This window comes from Monodelphis domestica, chromosome 1, assembly GCF_027887165.1.
Source record: "Monodelphis domestica isolate mMonDom1 chromosome 1, mMonDom1.pri, whole genome shotgun sequence".
In the NCBI taxonomy this organism is placed as follows: Eukaryota; Metazoa; Chordata; class Mammalia; order Didelphimorphia; family Didelphidae; genus Monodelphis; species Monodelphis domestica.
In genome coordinates this window covers 225678681-225685462 of record NC_077227.1, presented here as the reverse complement: position 1 = coordinate 225685462, position 6782 = coordinate 225678681, and positions in this window count along the sequence as shown.

Here is a 6782-nt window from a genome sequence, read left to right as displayed (position 1 = left end):
TTCCATTCATGCTGTCCTCCCAAGGAACTGCTCCCCATTTTGCTGTTCCACCTTGCTCTCCTCCTGGCCATTCTCAACGTTACCTCCTAAATTAATAAATTTCTCTTTTTGTTTTTAAGCTAAGTTTTGGAGTCTTGCATTCTTGCAAAAGGTATCCTTCCCGAACCCCAGGAGTACACATCTGCACCCCATAACAATTAGTTGTTAAGAATTAAACTATTATCAGCAATGCAAGGATCCAAGATAACCCTAAGGATGAAAAATGTTCTACACAGTCATACTATTTCTCACATTATTTTCTTCATGAATTTTTTCTTGCACTTATTGTTATGGGCGTGGAAGGATACCCTTTGGGGTTCGGGAAGGATGCCTTTTGCAAGCATATGCAATGACTCCAAAATTTAGCTTAAAAACAAAAGAGATTTATTAATTAAGAAAGTAAAGTTGAGAGTGGCCAGGAGGATAGCAAGGTAGAACAGCAAGATGGGGAGCAGTTCCCTGGGAGGACAGCATGAAAGGAAAGGCTGTTTCCCCCATGACATCGGTTCTGGGGATTTTATGCATTCTTCACAACAGTTAGTCACCCAGGCATGAGGTGGGGTGATCATACTGGGGTCTGCCCGGGGACATAAAGATTCCTTAGTTTTAGGGGACAAACAGATGTCCGATAGGATCGAGGTGTGGTCTGAAGGTGCATCTTTCTGACCATCTAGAGGATGATCAAAGGAAGATAGTCATCTTAGGACCCTAAGGGTGTCATTGGGTGTTTTTAGTCTCAGAGTCAGAAAAAAAACAAGGGAGTTCCCTTGACAATAGTTTGCCTGGGTTTCTGGGGTACAGTGCCCATGTCACATATGATATGTCTTCTTTCAGAACATGAGGAATATGTAAATTTGCATGAACTGTATCAAGGGAAGATAAAGACTGCAAAAAAATTGGCAGGAGCATGTGACTGGAATCTTATGAGCCTGGGAGTGTTGGAATCTTTGGGATTCAGTGTAGGGAGAAACTCTCTGGAGCTGAAGAGGAAAGGAGAGAGAAGTGTGGCTGAATCTGTCAGATCAATTCCCAAAACGTTAGCCTTTGAAGATCCTTTGGCTGTGGTGAGGATTTATTCTTCAATCACCTGCTGGTCAGGGATTGAGGAACTGTCTTCAACTTGGAGGAGTTATCATTTGTGGACATTTCACCTTGGATTCCTATTTGACTCCCAGAGACTACTGGAAGATCCAGTTTCCCTGTTTGATTTGCCTTTAGGATATTAGTGTAATTAGATAGAATTATTAATTTAGGAGTTAAAACTAAGGGTTTAAAGATAAGATCACCCTCTCTCTCACTCTCCTTCCCCAAAACTCTCTCCCCAATCTCAAATAAACTCAAAATATTTATATGTTAATCCTTATGTGTTTTCCCTTCCTAAAATCCCATAATAGTACTCACTAGAATAAGGGATAAAAAATTGTTTACTATAAGAGGAGGTGGAGGGGAGGGAAGGAAGGAGAGACTTTGAATTTCAAAAGGTCAGAAAACAATTGTTAAAAGCTTATTTTTTGCAAATCAAAACAACACTGAGGTACCACTTTACACCAGATTGGCCAATATGACAACAAAGGAAAGTAATAAATGTTGGGGAGGATGTGACAAAATTGGGACACTAATGCCTCACAGGTTGAGTTGTGAATTGGTCCAACCATTCTGAAAGGCAATCTGGAACTATGTCCAAAGGTCTTTAAAAGAATGCCTACCCTTTCATCTAGCCATACCACTGCTGAGTTTGTACCCCAAAGAAATAATAAGGAAAAATACTTGTACAAAAATACTTATAGCTGTGCTTTTTGGAGTGGCAAAATAAAATTTAAAAAACTGGAAAATGAGGGGGTGTCCATCAATTGGGAAATGGCTGAACAAATTTTGGTGTCTGATGGAATACCATTGTGCTAAAAGGAATAATGAACTGGAGGAATTCCATGTGAATTGGAAAGATCTCCAGAAACTGATGTAGTACTCTAAAAGGAGTAGAACCAGGAGAACATTATACACAGAGACTGATATATTATGGCACAATCGAATGTAATAGACTTCTCTCTCTACTAGCAGCAATGCTATGATCTGGGACAATTTTGAGGGACTTATGAAAAAGAACACTATCCACATCCAGTGTGGGAGTAGAAACACAAAAGAAAAACATATGATTGATCACATGGACAACTCCAGAGGCCAATGTCGCCCCCTTGGGCAGTGCTAGGCAAATTGAAAGATTTCAATTGTAAAGTGGGGGAGCAACAGGAAGTGATGTCAAGAAAACTGCTTTAAAAAGGCCAGCTCAAGGATTCAGTCTCTGACTCTGTGTCAGTGAGCCAGACTGGAGGAAGAGACTCTTCCCTTAGATCTTGCAGTGGTGAGTGGAGTGAATCCTTCCTTGGTTCTTCAATAAGGTTCCTCTGCTCATTAGCACTTTGGTGGGACACTCTCTTCAGCATGAGTTCTGGTGATATTCTTGGTAGTCTTAGCCTTGTGTACATGTGGATTCTTCAGCATCTCCTGGCTCTTCAGATTTTGGCTTCCTAATTAGGACTTTGGATTTTGGTGAGATTCACTTTTGTATTTGCATTTGAGGTCTAGAGACATTAGGATTCAACTCAGGGTATTTGTAACTAAGCAGTGCTTTCTGTCCCTTTATCTACATTTTTTTCCACTTTTGACTTTGTAAATAAAGCTGCTAAAAGTCATTTTGACTTAAGCTGTAATATTTTTAAATCAGTGACCACAATATTACTTTAGAATTCTCATGTTTAACATAAAACCTAAATTTAAATTCTTATAGTAGCAATAACAAAGATCATTGTCAACCCCAAATGAAGGAGAATAGAATTGTTTATAATGTTAGAAACTTTATTCTCCTCCCTTGATTATTCCCTGTTAAATTCATTAGGGAATCTAGGTAATATTAAGAGCAAATCCATCATTTTACAGATAAAGAAATTCAAAGTGAGTTCTCTAAGATCATGTCCAAGATATATAACAAGAATCATAGTTATTTAGTAGCAGAACTAAGACAAGAACCCAAATCCCTTTATAATAGGCACTGAATAAATATTGAATGAATTCAAAGAGCATTATATACTGGAAAGAATTTTTGAGTACCTAGGCTTTGCTAACAAATAGCTGTGACCTGTGAATCTTGAATTGTGAATCTTGAAATTTCTCAGACTTGTGAATGTTAAAAATTTCCCCATCGGGGAATTCTCAATTGGAACAATTCCCTACTAGGAACATTCCCCATTTTGACTGTGAGAACTTGCCAGAATCAGAAATGGGAGGACCTCTACTCCACCTGTACTTAAGACTGCTTTAGGGGAGAAAACTCCTTGCTAAACAATGAAAGTACTTAGACCCATGCTTATGATGAGGCAGGGAGTTCTTTGAGCCATGCCTGTTTTTAGAATTGATACAATGGGGTGCTAGGTATCTAAAAAGGTCGGGAAACTTGTAAACTTGCCAGGAGCAAAGAGGTGAAAACTTATTCAGAGGTTTTCTCTGAGGGAATTAGTCGACTCAGCTGTGTTTTCTCTGGTTCAGACTTACTGAGGGGATTAGTTGACTCAGCTGTGTTTTCTCGGGTTCAAACTCACTAATGGGATTAGTCAACCCAGCAGTGTTTTTAGAATGGGCAGTCCTTTAGAAAACATCTACAGTGATTGGTAGATGTAAGGACTTCAGGGAGGTGACATAGGAGAAAACCCCCTATATAAGAAAAAGCAGAATCTCTTGAAAAAGAATGCTTTTGGAGAAATCTCTGATGAGGATCGCTTGGGAAGAATCTCTTGAGAGAGGCTCTGGAGAAGGGAAGCTCTTGGAAGACAATCTCTAAGGAGACTCTGTCCCTCTGGAGGCTCTTAAGAGAGGCCCTTTGAAACAGTCTCTGGCTGGAAGGCTCTTTGAGGAGGACTCTGGCTGAAACTCTCTCTGGTGAAGTCAGCTGAAATGGAGCTGGCCTGGTATCACTAGAATCCTTGCTTAGACAGACTTTGTGGTGAGTGATAAAAGACTGACTGACTGATCTCTCTCTCTTAAGACTCAGGTCTAGGCCATGTTGGCTTAAGGCCCTTTATACTTATACTTTTTTTTCTCTCTCTCTCTCTTTCTTTGATTACTCATTGTATTATTAATTAAATTCTCTATAAAACCTAGTTGACTTGGGCATATTCATGATTGGGAATATATTCCCTGGCAACCATCTTATATTTGATTAAAAAACCAAGACACTGTAGTGAAACATATTTTCTGTGGTCACAAATTTACTCACCCACTCTTATATTTAGCATAATTTGTATCTTCCATTATTCTACTCACTACAGTTTAAGACATCAACAATTTTAATTATAACAGACCCTAGACAAATTATTACTTTATATACTTCAAATTGTTTTTGTTTACCTGCCTATGAAAAGGGATTAATAATATCTTTCCCATCTACCACTTTCAAGGGGCTTTCTGAGAATAAAATAAAAAAGTTTAAAGACATTATAAATTCCCCCAGAGTCAATTGTTAAATATTTACCAACATACATTTAGTAAATGATATCTTTATTGGGCAAGAAGAGTAAAAAAATGTACCAAAATATTATGATTGAAATTATTGTCAAACTGAGTTAAATGAAATGAAGATGAAGAATAATGGTACTCCAGTGTGTCTTTTATCCTTGGCTTAATGAGTTAAATGTAACTTTAGAGAAAACATTTTCTTTCTCAGGACCTCCACTTCCTCCTTTGTAAAATAAAAGGATTGAACTAGATGATTGCCAAAGTCTCTTCACTGCTAGGTGGCACAATGAATAGAGTAACAGGCCTGGAGTCAGCAGGGCCCATCTTTCCTGAGTTCAAATCTGGCCCCAGGTCCTAGCTGTATAACCCTGAGCAAGTCACTTAACTCTCTTGACCTCAGTTTCCTCATCTATAAAAAAGCTATAAAAGGAAATTGCAAACCACACTGTAGGGTTCAATATCTTTGCCAAGAAAACCCCAAATGGGTTGTGATAGTTAAAATAAAATTATGAGACTGTTAGTAGCTTTAACTATTTAATTTAATCAAAGTAGTGGTAGTAAAGAGAGGGAACTGTAGGAAAGAGGTAGAGAGTTGCCTAGCCTACTTCCCTACATACAGTTCTGATGGAATCAAGCTATCCATTAACAGGGAGTTCTCTCAGGCTCCAATCTCCAGCCAGAAGAGCATAAAAGAGACTAAAAGCAGCCTTGGTCTTGGCTTATTAGTAGTTTTCTCCACCCAGTAGCTCTCTCATGTCACATCTCAAGAACCAATCATAGTTCCTTAATTTGCCTGGCATCAGACAGTACCTGTGGGATCAGTTTCCTGTCTCCTTGGCTTCAACTTCCTTTCTCTGAGGATTTGTCTGTACTTGCACATCTCAATGGTAAAGGATTTCCAGGTCCCTGATTGATTACATCAAACCAAAGCAACACAATGGAGAGAGGAATTCCCTTCTCAATGGGTTCACAAAGAATTGGATATGCTCCCCAAGATCCTAAAGAACAACAAAAAGTCCCTTTAACTCCATGTTCAGACTTTTGGCCAAGATGACTCCCTAAATAAGAAGCAAAATGCCCCATTCCTACAAGCCAAACTGTGAACTTTAGATTACTCCACCCTTCTTAGTCTAACAAAAACAGGAATGTCTACACCCATATTTAAGGATTAAGTATTTAGGAGGATGACCTTATGACAGACATGTGCTAACAAATGACAAATCAGAAACAATTGATAGACCCCTGGGCTGTCCTAAGTCAAGCTTAAGCTACCATTGGTACATGTGAGATGCAGGAAAGTGATGTAAAAACCGTCTATATATTTCGCATCACTTCCTCTCTTTGGCCTCTTGGGCGGTAGAGAGGTGGCTGGCGGAGCACACTGAGCGTCTTGGCATCTTGGGTGGTGGCTGCTATTGTCCAGGTTTAGCGGCGAGTTTTCCTTGATATCATTCCGGAGAAAGCTGAGTAGCCTAGTTCAGGTGAGACATCTTTACTGAGCTCTATTGGAGTTTAGGCTGATTTTTATCCTTTACCTTCCAAACACTATCCTCTTAAAAAGCCACTAATCTTCAGGGACCTCATGGCAGAGGACTTTGAACTCCCCCTGGCACAGGCCAGGCAGGAGAAATCCTACACCTTTTCCCTCTCCCTTCTCCTTAATTCTTTCCCTCTATATTAATTAAACCATCATGAATTTTAAAAAATGGACTTGGGTATTTTATTTGGGATATTCCCTGGCAACCAAAATTAGTTTAGATTAGGTCAAAACCCTAAAATTATCCTTACAAAACCCTGAAATTTTCACTAGATTAAATAATGATCAAGAAATCAAGTGAAAAATATAGTAATAACTTCTACACAAATAACTAAACAAGAGGCTAATAGAAAAGGGAATTACGAGCAAAGCCAGTACCAATGCTTCCTAGAATAGGAACTGAGGAAACAGGGACACATATAACCTGCCAGGCTTTATGTTCAGAGACAGTAAGAGTAGAGGGCTTCCCTGAAAAGTCTTCAAAGTATTTAGAAAATCCAAGATTGGAAGCTTGAAAACTACTGGGAGCTTGCATTAGGAATGTCCAGTGTAGTGCTTCAGCATTCAGACTTGGACTTAACAGGACTAGGTAGGGATTCCAATGTTTCTACCACTGTGTCCTGAGACATCTGAGAGGACTCTGAACTTCAAATTTTAGGTGTTAAAGGTCAGCTGATGAGCCCACGTGATCCAGGTCAGG